The sequence below is a fragment of the Triticum dicoccoides genome, chromosome 1B (assembly GCF_002162155.2).
Source record: "Triticum dicoccoides isolate Atlit2015 ecotype Zavitan chromosome 1B, WEW_v2.0, whole genome shotgun sequence".
Classification (NCBI taxonomy): Eukaryota; Viridiplantae; Streptophyta; class Magnoliopsida; order Poales; family Poaceae; genus Triticum; species Triticum dicoccoides.
Genome location: NC_041381.1, coordinates 297,321,855 through 297,345,641, shown reverse-complemented (window position 1 = coordinate 297,345,641; position 23,787 = coordinate 297,321,855).

Genomic DNA, 23,787 nt, shown 5'->3' with positions numbered 1-23,787 from the left:
CGAAGTAAAGATAAGCAAAAACAACAACTAGAGTTGGGCACTATGTCAATAGGTTTGTCCCAAAAAATGATATAAAGTTGCTATAAAATGAATATAAAACATCCAAGAATGATAATATAACAGCATGGAACAATTAAAAATTATAGATACATTGGAGATGTATCAGCGTCCCCAGGCTTAATTCCTGCTCATCCTCGAGTAGGTAAATGATAAAAACAGAATTTTTGATGTGGAATGTTGCCTAACATGTTCATCACATATTCTTTTCTTTTGTAGCATGGACATTTGGACTTTTAGATGATTCAAAGTGATAGTATATATTTCACATGAAGACTTCAATACTCAAGCATATTAATAAGCAATCATGTTTTTCAAAATATCGACACTAAAGAAAGTTATCCCTAGCCCATCATGCTCAATCATTGATCCATTCATGAAACACACTCGAATATTAGCTACATTAAATGCACAAGTATGATAATAGTACTCCCTAGTTGCTGCTTTATAAGAGAAGATGGAGACTAAAATAAAAATAAAAATTGCATGAAGTAAATAGATAGGCCCTTCGCATCGGGAAGCAGAGATTTGTAGAGGTTCTAGAGCTCAAAGCTTAAATTATAAAATATTTTGAGAGGCATGCTTTTCCCGTCAATGAAAACGACTGAGTAATTCCCAATACTTTCCATGCTAGATACATCATAGGCAGTTCCCAAACATATAATGAAGTTAGTCCTTTTTGCACCATTCTTTCACAATCCATGGCTAGTTGTATCCATGGGTGCCTTCCATACCAACACTTTCCAAGGAATTTATTATTTGACAACATAAAGTAAATTTCTTTTTCATTTCGAGACTAGACATCCCTATTACCGCCACACTCTCATGCAATAACAAGTGAATAAACACTCATCTTAAAAATAACACATCTAGCATGGAAAAATATTAGCCACCCCCTGCCGCTTCATGAGCGGTGCGGGCACACAAAGGAAATTCATCTTGAAAATTAGAGTTCGCACATACAAATTTACTTGGAACGGCACGGAAATACCGCATGTAGGTAGGTGTGGTGGACTCATATGGCACAACTTGGTTTAAGGATTTTGGATGCACAAGTAGTATTCCCATTTAGTACAAATGGAGGCTAGCAAATAGATCGAGAAGCAACCAACCAAGAAACAAAAATTCTCATGAACAAGCATTAAGCATAACTAACACGAATAATGCACCACAAGTAGAATGTAATTTCATTACATAAATATTGACTTCCGTGCTTGCATAGGGAATCACAAACCTTAACACCAATATTCTTACTAAAGCATATTTACTCACCAACACGACTCACATATTACTATCATCATATCTCAAAACTATTACAAAGAATCAAGTTTATTTTGTCCAATGATCTTTCATGAAAGATTTTATTATATCCCTCTTGAATGTCTATCACTTCGGGACTAATTTTCATATATTACCATTGCTTGTAACAAGCTCTCAAACAAATTGAAGTGAAGAACATGAGCATATTTTTTTTCTTTCTCTCAAAATAATATAAGTGAAGCATGAGAGAATATTTATTCAAAATATACTAACTCTCAAATTAATCTAAGTGTCTTCAAAAATTAAAGCACCACTGTGCTCAAAAAAGATATAAGTGAAGCACTAGAGCAATTCCATAGCTCAAAAATTTAAGTCAAGCACATAGAGCAATTCTAACAAATCTTAGCATCATTACGGCTTTCTTAAATAGGTGTGTCCAACAAGGATGATTGTAACAAACTAAAAATAAAATCAAGCAAAGACTCATATAATACAAGACACTCTAAGCAAAACTCATGATATGTGACGAATAAAAATATAGCTCCAAGTAAAATTACTGATGGTCGTTAGAAGAAAGAGGGGATGCCTTCCGGGGCATCCCGAAGATTGGTTTCTTGGTTCTCCTTGAATGTTACCTTGAGGTGCCATGGGGCATCCCTAATCTTAGGCTCTTGACACTCCTTATTCCTTCATCCATCATGATCTCACCCAAAACTTGAAAACTTCAATCACACAAAACTCAACGAAACCTTCGTGAGATCCGTTAGTATAATAAAGTAAATCACAACTTTAAGTACTATTGCAAACCCATTCATATTTTATCATTGCATTATATCTACTGTATCTAACTTTACCATGGCTTATAACCCCGATACAATCCATAGAATCATCAAAATAAGCACACAATGCAACAAAAACAGAATATATCAAAAACAGAATAGTCTGTAGTAAACTAAAAATTAACCATACTTCTATAACTCCAAAAATTATTAAAAATGAGGAAAATGTAGGCAATTGGTATATCAATATTGTCTAGAAAATTCAGAGCAGAAGCATGTTTCTATGATTTTCTAAAATTCTTCTCCTGGGCGCAAAAGTTTTTGTTTTTCAACAAGATCAAATCAATTATCACCCAACATGATCCCAAAGGCTTTACTTGGCACAAACACTAATTAAAACATAAAAACACAATCATAATAGTATAATAATTGTGCAAACACACAAAAACAGAAAGAAAAAAGAGAAAAAAATATTTTATTCATTGGGTTGCCTCCCAACAAGCTCTTTCTTTATAGCCATCAAGATAGGCTTGAGATTTTATTGATGCTCACATGAAAGATAATAACTGTAACACAAAGAGAGCATCATAAAACATGTGACAAACACATTTAAGTCTAACATACTTCCTATACATAGGCATCTTATAAGCAAACAAACTATCAAGACAAGAAACATTTAGCATATGCAAGGAAGAAGAATGAAACGTTAACCACCTCAACATAACGAGAGGTAATTTAGTAACATGAAGATTTCTACAACCATATTTTCTTCTCTCATAATAATTACATGTAGGATCGTAATCAAATTCAACAATATAGCTATGATATAAAATTTTATCTTCATGATCCATAGGCATAAAACTTTTATAATCTTCCAAGATAGTGAAATTAAAATCAACTAAAGTCATGACCTCTCCAAACCACTTTCATCAAAAAAATTGTAAGATTGAACACTCCAAATATGTCAGATTATTTTTACCTAGAGTTGACATTCTTCCTAACCCACTTTCAATATTATTGCAAACATATTTATCATGAGGCTTAAATAAATTTTCAATATCATAAGCAGAATCACCCCAATCATGATCATTACAATAAGTAGCGGACATAGCAAAATTAACATCCCCAAGCTTGGGGTTTTGCATATTCTTAGCATAATTGACGTTGATAGAATTTATAATAACATCATTGCAATCATGCTTTTCATCCAGGGAGATATCGTGAATCACTTTATAAATTTCTTCTTTTAACACTTCATCACAATTTTCAGATTCATGAATCTCAAGCAAAACTTCATAAAGATAATCTAGTGAACTCAATTCACTAGTAATTGGTTCATCATAATTGGATATTTTGAAAACACTGGCAAGTGGATGAGGATCCATCTCAGTAGATTTTTAGCAAGCGAAGATGCAAGCAAATAGAAGACACATGGCAACACTAGGAAAGATAGCAAACAAGAAAAGTGCAAAAGAAAAGAAGGCAAATATTTTTTGTGCTTTTGCAAAAATGTTTTAGAAGTGGGGGAGATGAAAACAAGAGGCAAATGGCAAATAATGTAAATTGCAAGAAGATGAGATTTGTGATTGGGTACCTGATAGATATTGATGATGTCTCCCCGGCAATTGTAGCAAAAATTCTTCCTGATTGCTTGTATCTGCATTGATATTTCCTGAAGAGGATAGGATGGTGCAGCACAACAATGGTAAGTATTTCCCTCAGTTATGAAACCAAGGTTATCAATCGAGTAGGAGAACCAAGCAACACTATGTAAGCGGATCCTGCACACAAACAACAAATACTTGCAACCCAACACGTAAGAGGGGTTGTCAATCCCTCCTCGGTATTAAGATAGATAAAGTTGTATGAGATTGGATAAATAGATCTTGCAAAAACACAAAATAAAATAAACAAAGAAAAAGTGCAGCAAGGTATTTTGGGGTTTTTGGAAAAAATAGATCTGGAAGTATGATAGTAAATAGACCCGGGGGTCATAGATTTCACTAGTGGCTTCTCTCGAGAAAATAGCATACGGTGGGTAAACAAATTACTGTTGGGCAATTGATATAAGAGCAAATAATTATGATGATATCCAAGACAATGATCATGTATATAGGCATCACGTCCAAGATTAGTAGACCAAAATGATTCTGCATCTACTACTATTACTCCACACATCGACCGCTATCCAGCATGCATCTAGTGTATTAAGTTCATGGAGAAACGGAGTAATGCAATAAGAACGATAGCATGATGTAGACAAGATCTATTAATGTAGGAATAGACCCCATATTTTTATCCTTAATAGCAATGACACATGCGTGCCTCGCTACCCCTTCTGTCAGTGGGTGAGAACATCGCAAGATCGAACCCATCACAAAGCACCTCTTCCCATTGCATGCTAAATCAATCAAGTTGGCCAAACAAAACTGAAATATTGAAGAAGAAATACGAGGCTATAATAATCATGTATGGATACGAATAGATCTGATCATAAACACACAATTGATCGGATCCCAAAAAATCACACCGCAAAAAGTCACTACATCAAATAGATCTCCAAGAACATTGAGGAGAACACTGTATTGAGAATCAAAAAGAGAGAAGAAGCCATCTAGGTAATGCCTACGGACCCATAGGTCTATGGTGAACTACTCACGCATCATCGGAGGAGCACCAATGAGGATGATTAACCCCTCCATGATCGTTTTCCCCTCCTGCAAGGTGCCGGAATAGGGCTCTAGATTGGATCTTGTGGTTCTAGAACTTGCAGCGGCTGGAATTTTGTTTCGTCGACCTCTATGGGAGGCGGTGGGAAGGACTTCCATGGGCCCCACAACCCATCAGGGCGCGCCATGGGCCTCTAGTGCGCTCTGGTGTCTTGTGGGCCCCATGGGCCTTCCCTCACGCACTTCCTTGGCTCCCAAGTTGTCTTCTGGGTAGAAAAAAAATCTCCAAAAAGTTTCATGGCATTTGGATTTCTTTTGGTAATGATATTCTGCGAAGTAAAAACAAGCAAAAACAGCAACTGGCACTGGGCACTATGTCAATAGGTTTGTCCGAAAAAATGATATAAAGTTGCTAAAATGAATATAAAACATCCTAGAATGATAATATAACAGCATGGAACAATCAAAAATTATAGATACGTTGGAGACGTATCAACCATCTCTTCGCCGAACTAGTGCACCTATACAATTTTCCATTGTATTGGGTCTGTTGGGGACACAAGAGATTTCTTGTATTCGGTTGGGTTGTTTGAAAGAGACCATCTTCATCCTGTGCCTCCCACGGATTGATAAACCATAGGTCATCCACTTGATGGAAAATTGCTATTGTCCTACAAAACTCTGCTCTTGGAAGCCCAACACGAGTCTACAAAAATAAGTTGTGTACTCGACATCGATAAGTGTCCGCAATATCATGATCTCACTACTTCCTTCATGCGGAAATTCAAGTATTTATCTCAACGCTCTTCTCATGAGGTTATGTTTTATATCTATGATCAATCTCCTCGCATGACCATTCAAGAATTTAGTGAAGCTTGTAGAATTCCCTATTGGGGGACATGCCCAGAACCTCGTAGAGCTGATTGCAATGAATTTCTTATGAGTATTACTCAGCGTGAAACTAGGTTCATAACGCAATCTGGGATGGGGAGCATTCACTTTCCTACTATCCATTATTTTTCTCTGTTCATAGGTAGGTGCATTAATAATGGTAAACAAGACCCTAGTCACCTATGTGCACCTGATTTGAGCATTCTTATGAGCGCGGTATTAAGAGATAGAAGATTCAACGTAGGGGCCACCATTGCATGCCATTTACATAATAATGCTCTTCTTGGTGATCTTTTTGGTGGAATCTATGCTACTCGCTTGGCCGTCCATCTTGGCATTCCTATATAATAAAATGATACCTTGTTGCCACTTTGCTGCTTAGATTATGGAACGTCACCAGTTTCTTCAAAAGAACAACCCACATTTCGATATAGGCTAATCTTTAATGGGCATCATGTCTTCCAAATTACTTTGCCTGCTCCTGCCTCCTTTAAGTTTCAGCAAAAACAAAGATATTTCATACTTGAGGACGAGGTCGAGGAGTACGAGAGGGTAGAGGAGACCACCCGCCATAGCGAGGCAGCCCGCCAAGCTGTGGCGGCTGCGCTCCAGTATAACCCAAACTACTACCATGGGTACTATCAAGGCCAGCAGGGGCCATAGACCAACTTAGGCCAAAAGCCTAAGCTTGGGGGTATGTATTTCTCATCGACACTACATTCATGTACCACACATTCATTTCAGTTGTCAATGCTCATCCTTTTTCATTGTATATCCATGTTAGTTTTATTTTTGTTTTCTTCTTGTGTGTTCGAAAAACTTCAAAAAATACAAAAATATTTCTCGCTTCCTTTCGGTTCTTTCTTGTGTAGTTAGTAGTAGTAAAAGAAAACCCAAAAAGATATCTCATTTCTTATTTTGTTTGTTGGGAGCTTTCTCGTGTATATAGTTTTTCTCATTTTTGTTTTCCTTCGTTAGTTTGCTTTTTCAGAAAAACTAAAAACTCCAAAAATATTTCAGTGTGTTTCTTCGAAATTCTTTTCTTTGAGTCGTCGTACAGAGGAGACGATGATGTAAATGTTGAGTGGCTCTCATATGCATTATTGTTAATCTGACGAAGAGCCCATATTACCTTGTCTTCTCCTTTGGATAAAATGTTTGCAGATTCCAGCTTAGTCCATGCCACACTTACACTATTATTATTTTCACATCATTCAGTTGTTCATGTGAAATGCAGTAATAACGATGATTTGATGAAGTGATTGCGGTGAAGGAAAGCTAGTATGAACTCTTCTTGTTCTCATTTTTTTAAATATGTTTAACTCAGTCATTCTTGATTCAACATATTGTGAGTAAACATGTTTGTGATGACAATTAGAGACTATAGTTGCTCATGTTGTGCCTAAATATCTATGAGTGGATAATGATTTATCTTGAGTGTCAACATGCATTAAAATGGTTATGATGTAGTATGATAGTATGGTATCCTCCTCTAAATGATTCGAGTGGCTTGACTTGGCACATGTTCATAGATGTGGTTGAATTAAAACCAACAAAGCCTCCAAGATATTTATGTTCATGGTGTTTATATCCTACTCATGCTCGTATTCAATGTTAATTATTCTCAGTGCATGATTATTACCGTTTTAGCTCTCTAGTTGGTTGTTTCCAATCTATTTGCTAGCCTTCGCATGTACTAAGCAGGAATACCGCGTGTGCATCCAAATCCTTAAACCCAAAGTTGTTCCAGATGAGTCCACCATATCTACCTGTACGCGGGATTACTCTATCGTTCCAAGTAAATTTGCATGTGCCATCTCTAATCATTCAAATAAGCATCTGTTTTGTGTGCTCGTGCCACTCATGGAGCAACAGGGGGCAGTTTGTGACAGCCTGATTTTTGCCCTCTTCTTCTTTGCTTGATTTTCAGTTGGGTTGGTTTTGAATTTGGAGTTTTGAATCATTTCATTTGGACTTAACCACTTGGGTACCCCTTGATTTTCACCCAAGTGTTCCCTCTCGTCCTCACGACCATCATTTCACCCCTGGCCAACCCAACAATATTGCTTGGAATATTTTTCTTAAATGAAAAATATTCATTTTTGGCCTCCAAAACCCTAGCTAACCCTTTGAGCTCCATAGCAACCCTAATTTTTCTTGCCCCAAAAATTCTGAGAAAAATCCCAATTATTATTTGGACCCTAGGGCACCTTTCTGAGCAAAATATCTCACCACTCTTTGGAATATTTTGGCTACAGAAAATAAAGTCACTTCTGGGCAGAAATGGTAGTTTCTACAGCAACTACCTTTTTACTAGCTCCATTGTAGCTGGTTTTCCCTATGCCTATTTACCTTAGTAAGAGTTAGCAAAACCCCAAAGCTTAGCCCTTGAACCCCAGTGGTTTGACCACAGTAACTCTCCAAAGTTACTATCGAGTAACTTGTTAGCAGCACAATTTTACTTCTACTGCACCTGGAACCTAACCAAACCGCGATAACAACTCAGTTTACTAAGGACTACACGCCAGACATCTTTGTTAGTGTGTAGGATGGCCTGATGTCACGGTCCACGCGGTGACCGTGTTCATCCGAGCGTGCTGGCATCCAATACGCGTGCTCTGCACATCGCGAGCGCCTCTGTTGAGCGCGTGCTCGCTGACCAGCCGGCCAGAGCGTGCCACCCCTCGCTACCATCCTCGTCTCCACCTCCATAACTCCCCCCTGCCGCTCGCCGATGCCGGAGCTCGCCGCAGCGAGCACGGGCACGGTCCGGCCAACGGCACAGTGCGCGGCGCATTGTGTTCGTCTCTTTCCCCCTCGCTCCTGTGCTCGTCCGCGCCCGCGCACAGTTCCTGCGTGACCTCCGTCGTCTTCTCCCTCTCTCTCTAGCGTCGTTTGTCCCCGGGCGCCGTGGACAGGTGTCCTCCGGTGGAGCCCCAGCCCTCCTCGCCGCCCTGCCTATAAAAGCAGCCACCCGCGGCCCCTCGAAGCACCCACGGCCCCTCGAAGCACCCACGGCCCCTCGGAGCACCCGCAGCCACTTCCCCCTCCTCCTAGAGCCAGTAGAAGCCGCAGCCCGGCCGGGCAGGCCACGGGCTGCCGTCCCGGACCCGAGCTTGTCGGCGTTTCCCTCTGGATCGTTCCTGCAGCTCCGGCCCCTCCCAAGCAAAGGAGACCCCGCCAGGGCCTCCACCTCTCCTCTGTGAAGCCAACCCACCCCTCTGGAGTCCCTGGAGCCGCCCCAAGCCGTCGTCTTCTTCAACTCCGGCAACCTCCGCCCTCTGCCTCCGCTGGAGAGGTCAAATCTGACGCCGTCCGGTCACCGTTAGCTACGCTACGGGTACGGGCAGGTGCGCAAACATCTCCTCCGTCGATCCCTCCCTCTCGTTTGACTCCAAGAAGCCTCACCGTCGGCGTGAGCTCCGATGAAGCGCCGCCTCCCTCTGTTTCCCCCTCTCCTCCCTCCGGCCTGACTAGCAGGGCCCGCTAGTCAGCCACTCATTACGCGCGTGAAGCGGTATGAGTGGTGGCGCCCCGGGTGTTTACGCTTTCAACGTCACCCCCCCCTGTTTATTTATTTCAAATTCATTTAAATTCGAGCAAACTTCAAATGGCCATAACTTTTTATCTATAAGTCCAAATGCATTGATTCTTTTTGCATTGTGTTCTGTGCCCAAAAATCTAATAGCACCCAAAAGATGGGATTTTTCCTTGCTGTCTAGATTTTCTGGCAATTTTCAGAAGGTTTCTTGATGTTTTCTTTTTGTGGTTTTGATTATTTTCAGCAGAGCCAGCTTGTCTTGAGGATCACCAGGAGCTTTGTGAACCTCATCAGTACTAAGGCAAGCCACAGTAACATTTTCATGGTGCCACTTCAATATTTATGATTTTCCTACTTGAACTTATGAATATTGATGCATTTAAATTAGTTATATAATGAATATATTCTGTTAGATGCTTGTTATGTTAAAATACTTGAACTACAGAATGTTTGAAGTGAATTTTGTTGGTAAGCTAAGGAGAACTTAGTTGCAAGTAATGAATAAATGATATGATCATAGAGTTTTAATTAGTTTAATTATTATTTTGCATGATGAAAAATGATGAGTTTGCTAGAAATGATTCTGGTGTAAGTAAGGTGTGATCTTAACCAGAATAGTGGCATGAGTTGATGATGGCTCCGTAGGAGCATGGTTGATGCAGTTATTTGCATGGTTATGTGATGCATATGTTAAGTGATGCATAGTATGGCATTATGACACCGGCTATTTTCACATTAAGTTGAACCTGATTAATAAGTCAACTTGAATATGTTCTTGACCGGGTCATGGTGCCGCTGAAATGAGTCTTTCCCAGTGCAACCACATTTGCCGGTATGGGACGGCCTTAATGCGTTTCATTGTCGTGCCTCTGGTCGGTGCCTCCATTTAGGGAAGGTTATGGGCGTGCTGTACCCTGGCCCGGTAGGCAAGCATAACCTTGTGAGCCTGTTGTTAAGTTAAGTTTTGGTACCGGGTCCCAGAGTGGATCGTGGCCACGACGGTGGTCGAGGTGTCTGGAGGTAGACACGGGGCCACCCAGGACTAGCCCGATGGGGCCTGAGTCGGAATGGCCGGGAGAGTGTCATGACAATGAAATGGTTTCATTGGAACGCTGTTGGTCCACCCGAATGGGAGTGCGAGGCCATGGGTTCTGTAGTGTGGGTACAGTGTAATAACCTCTGCAGAGTGTTTTAATCTATCGATAGCCGAGTCCACGGTTATGGACACGCTCGAAAGTAGGGTACACCATGGGTCAACACTTAATAAAATATGCACACTAAGTTTGTACTGAGGATGGCAGTGAGGCCATCGTGTTGAGTTGGGCCACGAGGTGGTCGGGTTGTGATCACCATAAGGATCACGGGCCATGAGTTGGTCGGGTTGTGATCGTTGTAAGGATCACGGGCCACGAGTTGGTCGGGTTGTGATCGCTGTAAGGATCACGGGCCACGAGTTGGTCGGGTTGTGATCGCCGTAAGGATCACGAGTGTGTTTTAGAAATTATCATGTTTATGGTTTGGAATTGGTCATGTCCGGTAAGCAAGTCTGGGGAACGAGTACCAGTTGAGCATAGTCACAGCATGTTGGATATATGGTTGCATTGTTGCTTAAATCATTAAATATCATGATATTGTCTATCATTATGTTTATGCTTATTGTGAGCTTGCAAGTACATTCAATGTACTGACCTGGCGTGTCATGCCAGATTTCAGGAAGGTCTCATTAGAAAGGAGTGTTGTTCGAGTCTAGACCGTGTCCACATCGGTGTCCCTGTGCTATGGAGTCCCGCTACGACGTTGTTCCGCTGCCGAGTAGTTGTCATGATCGAGGCCCCTTTATGTTCACTAAATAATGTACATATTGTTCAGCCGCACCGTGTGTGCCGCTTGGCCTTGCTAACTATTGTAATATAAACTATGCCCCGCTAGCATAAATAAAGCGGTTGTTTTTTTGTACCATGTTGTTGTGTGTTGCCAGAAGACAAGGTCTCTGGGCTAGCAATGCAAGGTAAACCGGTCGCTCTGAGCCGGGGTGCCACACAGTTAGTATGTTCCATGCTAAGCGGGTTATTCTCACGGGTGTTTATTCACTTGTCATTGCACAAGAGAGGCTGGTAATTGGGATGCCCAGTCTCGCAATCAAAATAAAGAAAAAAATATACTGAAACAAACTCCTTCGGAAAGTTGATTGTATGGAGGGCACCCGAGAATTCGGCTAGACATGGCGTGTTTGTCTGGTCGAAGGGGAGTAAACTTTACCTTTCTGCATGGGAACCGCCAATAGTTTGTTTAGCATAGAAGATATTAAAAATACTAGGCCGTCATTGACAGGAAAAGCACGCCTCTCAAAATGTATTCATCTCTGTTTTAATATTCAAGCTCTAGCACCTCTACAAATCCTTGCTTCCCTCTGCGAAGGGCCTATCTATTTTCTTTTATGTTATTTACTTTTATTGTTGAGTCATCACCCTCTTATTCCATCACCAATCTAGAGAGCACTATTGTCATTCTTATGCAGCGAGTATAGTTAATGTTAGGTGTGACATGACTGGATCTCTTCTACCATGAATTACAATCTTTAGTCATAGCTTGAACTTCAGAGGTGCTCTGCATTTATTTTTTACGGTCTCATAAAGGGCTAGCGAGATACCATGTTATCATATTATATCATGATTGTTTTGCAAAATTGTTGGCATCTCAAATATCTTATTATTGCTCGCTAGTTGGTTATGTTATGGTCATGAGTACGTGTGAGACCTAAGTATTATCATGCACATGGTTAGTTCATAATCTTTGTTGAAAACTTGAACACTAGTTAAGTATATATACAACAATGAGAACAAAAGAGTTTGTAAAAGTTTTTCTTTATCACTTTCAGTTTATCAACTGAATTGCTTGAGGAAAAGCAATGAGTTAAGCTTGGGGGAGTTGATACGTCCCAAACGTATCTACTTTTCCAAACACTTTTGCTCCCGTTTTGGACTCTAATTTGCACGATTGAATGGAACTAACCCTAATTGACATTTTTTCTGTAGAATTGCCATGGTGTTATTTTTGTGTAGAAATAAAAGTTCTCAGAATGAGCTAAAAATTTATGGAGAATATTTCCAGAATATATAATAAATATTGTCAAAGAGAACTACTGGAGGGGGCCACCTAGCAGCCACAAGCTCAGGGGGCGCACCCACACCCCAGGGCACACCCTGTGAGCTTGTGGGTCCCACGTGCCTCCATTTGCCCTAAGTCCAACTCCATAAGTACCGTCTCTCGGAGAAAAAACAACAAAGAGAAGGAATCATCGCATTTTATGATACGGAGCTCCCGCCACCTCCTGTTGTTCATAGGAAGGGCTGATTTAGAGTCTGTTCGGGGCTCCAGAGGGTGGAATTCGTCGTTGTCGTCATCATCAACCCTTCTCTGTCAACTATTCCATGATGCTCACCATCAGGAGTGGGTAATTCCTTCGTAGGCTTGTTGTACGGTGATGGATTTGGATGAGATTTGTCATGTAATCGAGTCAATTTGTTAAGACTTGATCCCTACTATCCACTATGTTCTAAGATTGATGTTGCTATCACTTTGCTATGCTTAATGCTTGTCATTAGGGCCCGAGTGTCATGATTTCAGATCTAAACCCTTTATGTTTTCATGAATATATTTGACTCCTTGATCCACTACAAAAAAAATACCTTTCCATGATGATACGTGTTGGTCACAGTGTGTTTTCTATCATGCATGTACAACCATGACGATTTTATGATAGAATCAAGATAGTCATACCTGTGATGTCGTAGAAGTGTTCCATGACATTACCAAAATTATCATCACAGAAGTGTCCACTTCCATGACGATAAATCGTGCATCATAGAAGTGCTTTCGTCAAGGGTGACCGACATGTGGGAGGGGGTGAGGTCGAGGTCGCTGTGACGCTTGGGGGAGAGGAGGACGGGGCGGCGCATCAGCCTCGCCTTCGCCGACGGTCCCTCCCCCAATGGACGGCCATGTCGGGGACCAGCCTCGTGAATTCTTCATTAGGCTGCGCCGGTTGGCGCGTCGTCGTCTCCGTCTCCCTACTCCATTTGCTCGGGAGATGGAGCTCGACCCGCCGCAGGCTCTAAGACTGCATATGAGGGGCTGCGGGAATAGCGGCACATGGGCTGACGTTGATTTCCCAGCCCCTCATGTCATGTATCTCCATCACGGCTAGAAGACCTTCGCTCGCATCCACAGCCTGACGACGGGGCTCGTTCTCTATTCAAACTAATGGAGAACGGCCTCCTCTCCGTCAAGGTCTTTGGAGACTTTGGGACTCGCCTGAAGTGCTGCATGGAGAGCTCCTCTGATGACGAAGACTCTTCCTCGAGCAAGAGTGACGAGGAGGACAGCGGCAACGACGATAAGAGTAGCAGGCGAGAGGATGACGGGTCCGACTAGGCATCAGACCCGCCGTCCCAGGGCGGTGCCGGCAGTAGCAGCATCTGCACCGGACCCCTTCCCCCGGTGGGGCCGGCTCCTTGAACTTCTTGGGGTCGCCTCCTTGGGAGGCTGGCGTGGGAAGGCCAGAGAAGGCGAAGAAGGCGGGTCGTAGGCCGTCAAGTCAGAGAACGATGGCACCGACGCCTTCGTAGCGTATTGACGGAGCACTGCCTCATCTTCCAGCTCTTCTCCCGGCACCATCATCACCAGCCCTCCCCTAGGCGGCCGTTGACATGTTCTCTTGGCGCCTTCTGCTGCTTGTACCTCGCCTAGGCGTCCTTCTGCCCTCTTGCCTTCTTGTTTCATTTCCTGAGGAGAGGGACAAGAAAGGGATTACGGGCACCTTATCTCTTTTTAGTTTGTAAGCCTACGGGCCTTAGTTTAATTAAAAACGTGTAACCCCCTTTCTCATGTTTACATTCCGTACGAACTGTACCTGTATGGGGCGCATTAATGAAAAAGGGTGCTTGCCGGTTTTTTTTTGTGTGTGAGCGAAGCCCATACCAAGGAACGAATCCTTGTTATTTTTAATATAAACATTGTTGCCCGGCAACAGGCCTTGCCGCTCCCTTACTTTATTTGACCATGCTCATGCTTTCGGCGAAGGCGGGGGCAAAGTAGGGTTAGGCCCTACGCTTGCTTCCTTGCCGCCGCGGCTACAACCGAATTCCGAACCAAGAAATAGCTCTCGTGTAGTAGGAAAAAGGGAGCACGGCATCCTTGGAATAAAACGAGGTTTCTTACATCCCAATTCTATACGAAAATGCATAACAGGGGATAAGAGACTTATCTGAATCCGCAGTCCCCGGCAACCTTGGCTTGTCGTGGGTGGACCCTTCCGTCTTCAGCCCCCGGCAACCCTGGCTTGTCGGGGCTGGAGCGCCGGCTTGTTCTCTTTATTCCATATAGCTCGGCAGAAACATTTATGTACCCTGTGAACCAAAGACGACAGAAAGGAACAGAGAGACGCAGACTCGACCTCTATGCTAAGGGTTAGTCGCCGCTAAGCACTATCAACCCTAACCGAGGGAGATACTCAACCTAGCATGCATGCTATAACTTAGGGTGCCAGCGCTTTGTTTATTTACGCTCAGGGTCTGTGCCTGGCTTTGTACAGAGGGTTACATGCCTTGCCGTCAAGGCTTGTACAAAAGGTGGCTTGCCGGGGGCTTGGCAGCCGCGCCTTATGGGTAAAACTTGCGAAGATGCTCGATGTTCTAGGAGTTGCTCACTGGAATGGCATCTTCGATCTCCAGGCGGACTGCACCGGGCCTGGTGACTCGTATTACCCGATAAGGGCCTTCCCACTTTGGCGTCAACTTGTTGGAATTCTTGGTCGATTGAACACGCCGAAGAACAAGGTCGCCTTCCTCAAAGCTTCGGGCATGAACCTTGCGGCTATGGTAGCGGCGCGAGGCTTGCTGGTAGCGTGCTACTAACACAGCCCCCCGAAGACGATCTTCCTCGAGGAGCGTCACGTCATCTTACCGCAATCGCTCTTGCTCAAGCTCATCATAAGCGAGCACTCGAGGTGACCCATATATGAGTTTCATGGGGAGAACTACTTCTGTCCCGTATACCAGGGCAAAGGGCGTCTGGCCGGTGGCTCGATTTGGCGTTGTTCTGATCGACCAAAGAACCGTCGGCAACTCACCAATCCAGCACCTTCCGCTCTTGTGCAGCCTGTTAAAAGTATTTGTCCTCAGGCCCCGCAGTACTTCAGCATTTGCCCTCTCCGCTTGGCCGTTGCTCCGTGGGTGTGCCACGGAAGCGAAACAGACCTTGCTGCCGAGGTCTTCAATGTATTGCATGAAGGTGTGGCTTGTGAACTGTGTGCCGTTGTCGTTGATGACTCTGTTTGGCACACCAAAGTGGCAAACTAGCCCCTTGAAGAATTTGATGGCTGACTGCGCTGTCACCTTCCTCACTGCTTCCACCCCCGGCCACTTTGTGAACTTGTCGATTGCAACATACAAGTACTCAAAGCCCCCGATGGCGCGGGGGAAGGGGCCCAGTATGTCGAGCCCCCGGACCGAGAATGCCCAGGAGAGAGGGATTGTTTGAAGGGCTTGAGCTGGCTGATGAAGCTTCTTTGAATGGAACTGGCACGTTTCACACTTGGTTACTAGTGTCGTCGCATCTTGGAGGGCATTGGGCCAGAAGAAACCTTGCCGGAAAGCCTTGCCGGCAAGGGCCCTCGACCCTATGTGGGAGCCACATATGCCTCCATGTATCTCCACCAACAGCTCCAGTCCTTCCTCCCGGGGAATGCACTTCAATTTCACTCCGTTTGGTCTTTTTATGTATAGAACATTGTCAATGAACTGGTACAGGGCAGACCGACGGGCTACTTTCTCCGCTTCTTCCTGCTCCTCAGGAAGCTCCCCTATTTGGAGGAATTGGACGGTATGTTGTTCCCATGCTGGAGCCTGAGGCTCGACGGCAAGGACCAAAGGCATCTCCTCTGCCATGGGAATGGTTGCCTCTACGGCTAGGGCTTGGCGCCCCGCCGGAGTCGGTTGTCCCACGGCAAGCTCGGCATCCACGGCAACATCTTCGCCAGCGGCTCCAGGGAGCTCGGTGGGGAAGTACTTGCCAGAGCCTGATTTCCTCCGCTTGTCTGCTCTGTTGATGGTTCAACGGATTGTTGAGTTAACCTAAGCACAAAAGTACCTGGTTCCACAGGTAGCTTGAGGGCAGCGCGCTTCGACGGGTAGTCGGCGATGTCATTCTCCACTCGGGGGACATGCTCTGCCTGTATACCGTCAAAGTGCTCCTCTAGTTTCCTCACTTCATCCACGTAGGCTTCCATCAACGGGCTTTGATAATCCTTGTTGACCTGCCTGACGACAAGCTGTGAATCACCCCTGACGATGAGCTTCTTGACCCCGAGGTCTGCCGCGATCCTGAGACCAGCAAGTAATCCCTCATATTTAGCAGTGTTGTTCATCGACATCTCCCTAGGGAAGTGCATCTGGATCACGTGCTTGAGGTGCTCTCCGGTGGGTGCGATGAGCAGAACCAGCACCGGCGCCTTGCAGCAAAAAAGCCCCGTCAAAGTACATAACCCAGTTGCGATTTGTTTCCTTGCCGGGAAGAGTGGTCTCCTGGATCTCTTCGTCGGGCCTCGAGGTCCATTCTACAATGAACTCCACCAAGACTCTGCATTGGATCGTCTAGGTGCTTTCAAACTTCAAACCAAAACTCGATAGCTCCAAGGCCCGTTCCACAATCCTCCCCGTTGCATCCGGGTTATGCAGTATCCATTGCAATGGGAGGCGGGTGATGATGGTGATCTCGTGCGCTTGGAAGTAATGACGCAGCTTCCTCGAGGCCATAAGGAGGCCGAGAGCAATTTCTGCACACCGGAGTACCTTGACCTAGCCCCCTACAAAAGGGAGCTGACGAAGTAAACTGGGTGCTGCATCATCTTCTTCTTCTGGACCACTTCACTTGGTTGCGTGGGCCCTGTCACGCTGGTGTCAGACCTTGCCGGGACCAGGCCCTGACGTGGGGGTTCTAGCTCGCCATCCGTCAACTATGTCGTTGCCGCTACCCCTTCGTCGACCTCCCTCTATGCCACCAGTGCGGTGCTAACCACTTGATTTGTTGCTGCTAGATACAGCAGCGGCGGCTCTTGTGGCTTAGGCGCAACCAGTATTGGCGTGGAGGAGAGGTATTTCTTTAAATCCTGCAGTGCTGCCGCGGCCTCCGGGGTCCACTCCATTGGACCCGCCTTTTTCAAGATTTTGAACAAGGGAAGGGCACGCTCAGCGGACTTGGAGATGAATCTGCTCATGGCGGCGACACAGCCAGTGAGCCGACGCACATCCTTGATACGCTTAGGTGCCTCAATCTGCTCAATGGCCTTGATCTTGTCCGGGTTCACCTCAATCCCACGCTGCGACACAAAGAACCCGAGAAGCTTGCCAGACGGGACACTAAAAACACACTTCTCAGGGTTCAGCTTGAGGTTGATCTTGCGCAAGTTTGCAAATGTTTCTTCCAGATCTTGCACAAGTGTTGCCTTGTCCTTGGTTTTGACCACTATGTCATCCATATAAGCTTCCATATTTCTATGTAGTTGAGGCTCAAAACCAATTTGGACTGCTCTGGCAAAGTTCGAGCTAGCACTCTTCAACCCGAAAGGCATCCTTAAAAAGCAGTACGTACCACATGGGGTGATGAACGATGTCTTCTCTTCATCTTCTCTTGTCATGAAAATCTGATGGTATCCTGAGTAGGCATCGAGGAATGATAACAGGTCACACCCGACCGTGGAGTCAACAATCTGGTCGATGCGCGGCAACCGGAAAGGGTCTTTTGGACAAGCCTTATTGATATCTGTGTAGTCAATACACGGCCTCCACTTCCCATTTGCCTTGCGCAGTACCACCGGATTGGCCAACCACGTCGGATGGAGTACCCCTCTTACCAAGCGTGCCGCCTCCGGATTTCTAATCTCTTATGTGATGAACTCCTGCCTCTCTAGAGCTTGCTTCCTGACCTTCTTCTTGACGGGCCACGCATGAGGACAAACAGCAAGATGGTGCTCAATCACTTCCCTGGGAACGCCGGGAATGTCGGATGCCTGCCACGCAAACACATCGACATTCGCCCACAGGAAAGTGACGAGCTCGCCTTTGCTATCAAGGGTGGAGCTTATAGTGAAAACCCCTCATGTGCCATCCTCCTTGCGGACACCTTCTTGGTCTCTGGTGGTGCAACTCTGGATTTCTTGCTCTTGCCGGTGGAGCTCTTTAGCACGTCCTCGATGGGAGCACAACACTCCGAAGAGGTGCGCTTGCCGGAGTGGGTGCAAGAGGTCTCGCCGGTCCTCCCAGGGCTTCAGCGGCAGGAGCAAGTGCCTTTGTGGCAGCTGCTGCAACTGCTTCCCAGCAGATTTGGTCAGCGCAGATCAGTGCATCCTTCTTGTCAGAGGGGACGGTGATGACGTTCATCAGCCCAAGCATCTCAACGTGTTGTAGGCATAATGTGATGCCTCCATGAACTTGGCCAGTGCCGAGCGGCCGAGGATCCCGTTGTAGGGCAAGGGGATCTCAGCCACATCAAAGAAAATCCTCTCCATCCTGTAGTTCAACTCGCCTCCAAACGTCACGGGCAGTGTGACCTTGCCCTTCGGCTGATTTCTTCCCGGGTTGACCCCTTGAAAGGTGCCCATTTCTTCGAGATCTCCATCAGGAATCTGTAGCCACTTGACCACGACCGGTGAGATCAAGTTTAGATTGGCCCCGCTGTCAACTAGCATCTTCATCACCTTGAGGTTGCGGATCATTGGTGAAACCAACAACGGCAAACACCCGACCGCAGTTGTGCGATCAGGATGGTCCTCGGTGTCAAAGATGATAGGCGTGCTGGACCACTTCACTGGCTTCCGCGCGTCGAGCGATGGCTCCACCGCTGTGATCTCACACGCCCATTGCTTCAGCTGGTGGTGAGAGGTGTGCAGTGAGGCGCCACCATCGACACACATGGCCTCTGTAGCTTTCTGGAACTTGTGGTCACCGGACTCGTCGTCCTCGTCATGATCATGGTCTTCCTGCTTTTTGTCGCGGCCCCGGGCGGGCCTCTCTTGCTGGTTATCCTTGCTGCGGTGACCTCCTTGGCCGCCATGCTTCTTGATGGATCCCTCGGCACCGTCCTGGCCTTTCTCCTTGTCCCACCTCTCATATTCAGCCTTTTGCTTCTCAGCAAGCAGCTCAACTTGTCGGCAGTTTTGGAGGTCGTGGCCCTTGGTGCGATGGATCTTGCAATACTGCTTGTCATAGCTTCCTGGTTTCTCTGCAGCCGCCAAGGCCCGGAAAGCGGCACACCCAGCAACTTCCTTGTCGGGGTCGCTCGCCTTGGCCTTCTTGGCAGTGTCGGTATCGTCGGACCCCTCAACCGCAAGCACAGTCTTGCCCTTGCGCTTTCTGTTACGGCGCCGGCCCTTCTTCGTTGGGGCAGCGGCGTCGTCATCCCTGGAGTTGGTTTCCACACCAGCGTCCTCGCCGGGGTATTTCCTCCCCTCTTCAGCCCGAGCGCACCTATCGGCCAGAACATAAAGTTCGGCCACATCCTTGACCTTGTTCATCGCCAGCTCCTCACGCATCTTGCGGTTACGCACATTCTGATGGGATGCACTGATCATAGCGGCAGGGTGTCACGCCCAATATGCGACCCTATCCAAAAGGAACTCGAAGGTCCCACCAAGGATAGACCCGCATATTGAGACGCTTTTGCAAGGTGGATATCATTACATCAACATTACATAATAGATGGGGATACATACAAAAGGCATACAATGCCACACATATACAACATCATCATACATAAGAGCATCATCCGACTACGGATGAAACACAAACAGAAACTCAAACGACATCCACCCTGCTAGCCAGGCTGCCGACCTGAAACCTATCCCCTGATCGAAGAAGCAGAAGAAGAACTCAATGCAAGCAAGCATCGCTCTCGCGTCATGATCATCGCATAACCAGTACCTGCAACTGTTGTTGTAGTAATCTGTGAGCCACGAGGACTCAGCAATCCCATTACCATGGGTATCAAGACTAGCAAAGCTTAATGGGTAAGGAAGGGGTAAAGTGGTGAGGCTGCAGCAACGACTAAGCATATATGGTGGCTAACATACGCAAATAAGAGCGAGAAGAGAGCAAGCGGAACGGTCGTGAAGCTAGCAATGATCAAGAAGTGATCCTGAACTCCTACTTACGTCAAACATAACCCAAAACCGTGTTCACTTCCCGGACTCCGCCGAAAAGAGACCATCACGGCTACACACACGGTTGATGCGTTTTACTTCGAATCTGGTGTCAAGTTATCTACAACCGGACATTAACAAATTCCCATCTGCCTATAACCGCAGGCACGGCTTTCGAAAGATTATACCCTGCAGGGGTGTCCCAACTTAGCCCATGATAAGCTCTCGCGATCAACGAAGGATATACCTTCTCCCAGGAAGACCCGATCAGACTCGGAATCCCGGTTTACAAGACATTTCGACAATGGTAAAACAAGACCAGCAAAGCCTCCCGTTGTGCCGACAAATCCTGATAGGAGCTGCACATATCTCGTTCTCAGGGCAACACCGGATGAGACTAGCTACGAGTAAAACCAACCCTCAAGTTGCCCCGAGGTGGCCCCGCAGGCAGCTCAGTTCGGACCAACACTTAGACAAGCACTGGCCCGCAGGGCTAAAATAAAGATGACCCATGGGTTGGCCGACCCAAGGGAAGGGTATAGGTGGTGGTGAGGCAAATGGTAAAACCAAGGTTGGGCCTTGCTGGAGGAGTTTTATTCAAAGTGAACTGTCAAGGGGTCCCATAAATCACCCAACCGCATAAGGAACGCAAAATCCGGGAACATAACACCGGTATGACGGAAACTAGGGCGGCAAGAGTGGAACAAAACACCAGGCAAAAGGCCAAGTCTTCCACCCTTTACCAAGTATATAGATGCATTAATAATATAAGAGATATTGTGATATCCCAACCAAAATCTTGTCCACCATGGAGAAATCTTCAACTTCACCTGCAACTAGCAACGCTATAAGAGGGGCTGAGCAAAAGCGGTAACATAGCCAAACAACGGTTTGCATAGGAAAGGTATCAAAGGTTAGAGGTTCATGGCAATATGGGAGGCTTGATAAACAGGTGATAGGTAGCGCAGCAAAGCGATAGAACGAAGCAACTAGCATAGCAATGATAGTGGTGAGATCCAAGGTAGCGGTCATCTTGCCTGAAATCCCGCAAGGAAGAAGAACGAGTCCATGAAGAAGATGAAGCCACGAAGACGAACCAAGCGTAGACGAACGAATCCTCACAATCGCAACGAAACGGGAACTATCGAGAAGAAGCACACAACATGGTAAACACACCACACATATACAAGACATGATGCACATGATGCATGACAAAGCTACATGAAGCTACTCATGACAAGAGATAATGCAAACAAGAGCAACACATCAAGGCAAGTTTAAATGAGGCCGGGAACAACATATAACAATTCCGGTAAGTCCTCATATGCATATTTCGAAGTTGGTCCAGATCTGAATAAACCTTATGTTCAAGTTTTTAAATAGCAAGTTAATATGCACAAAGATGATTTACATGAGATTCTAGTCAAGTTACATATAAAGTTCATTTAGTTCGGAGCTACGGCCTAGAAGATATGAGCAACACAAGTTAAACATGGCATTGATGCAAAACGCACCCAAACATCAAGCAAACACACCAAAACAAGGATGCAACATGATAATATGAAGCTACATGCAATTCTAAGCAAGTTTCATATAGAGCACACTCAAAACGGAGCAACGGTTCAACACACACACACACTATGCAAGTTATAGCAACAATTTGTCCAAAACATCAACTAGGCATATTGCAAGCATCAAAACAATAAGCTACAGCATCTCAACATGAAAACAAAAGACATGGGCATGATCTACAGGTAAAGCATTACAAAACATGAACACTGAGCTATCTCCGGAAACTACTAGAACATGCCCAAACACACATGGCAAGATTGCAAATAATATCAGTTCAGACTTTGCAGAAAATAACATCAGGTTGCAATGTTTAGAGCTATCAAACAACATGTTACAGGAACTTATCATGGCAAACAAAGGCATAGCATGAATCTACTAAATGCATAGAAGAAAAGTCCCTTAGTGACCATGAGCCAAAAAGGATCAGAAAATATGATGGCACCCATGTAAACATGGCAAGTTATATTACAGATTCAAACATGGCGGAAACAGAATTATGAAGGCATGTTGGTGAGCTTGTACCACTCACCACAGAGCATTACATGGCAAGACAAGGCAACCAACAGTAAGAAGACATGTTTGTGAAGCTAAGCATGGCAAGAGCAAGTCCATAGGGTGCATGTATCACTAACAATAATCATGATAACAACTGAACTTAATGTTAACAGGCTCACAACAACATTATCAAGCAACTTTGGAGCAAGATTACAACAAGCTACAGCAGGCTATAATTGCAACCAGGGGCATGGATTGATAGAGGATAACATTTAGAACAAAATACCCTTAGTGAACATCTCCAGATTATGCATAGAATGACTTGTAGCAGCAGGTTTACATAGCATCACGAAATAACAGATTCAGCCAAGCAAAACAGCAACAGCGAGTACACTACTTAACAAGCTTGATTCACTCACCACAAGTCATTGCATGACAAGATAAGCATAGCATCAGCAAGAAGACATGTTTATGAAACAAACCAAGGCAAGAACAAGTTCATAGCATGCAAGGATCAACTACAACAACCTTGGCAAAATTGAATAACATGTAAACAATCTGCCAGGAAACATTTTGGAGCAAACATAGAGCACGAAAATGACATGCTAGACTACTCTATAATTGCAACCAGGAGCATGAATGGCTAGAGGATAACCATATGTTCAAAACAACTGAAGTATATCAAAATATGCATGGATCTCTCTGTAGCATCAAGTTTACATGGCATCAAAATAACAGCAGAACAGGGACTAAAATCAGCAACATCACGATGCCTAGTTTGCATGCTTGTGCTAGTCACCACATTGATCACAAAAATACATGGCATACACCACTGTAAAGATGGCATGGCATAGTTCAAAACACATGTAGACATCAACCTCATAGGATGCACATATCAATCATGGCAAAAATGACAAAAGTGCATGTTCTGTTAACAGACAGCAGACAACATCATGAAGCACTCTTGCAACGATGCTTCAGGCATCAATATGAGCTCAAATGAACATGATGAAATGGAATGAAATGAAGTACTCGTTGAGACGAACAATTTGACATATTACACGCACAAAACGGAGCTACGGATGCAGAGATATGATGCGATGAACATAGCATGATAATGTCAAAATATTTCGGGACTTAGGAATTTCAGGGGTCAACCTGCGATTGGATCTGGATCGGGGCGCGGGAACCGAGGTCCACCAGAGTTTCTCGCTGGAGCTGAGGAGGTAGAAGGGGCCGGCGAGGTCGGGGCGACCGGAGGACGTCGGCGGCGGGGCGCTCGCGGTCGAGGAGGCGGCGGCGGCTCCCGAGCGCGGGGAGGCGACGGCA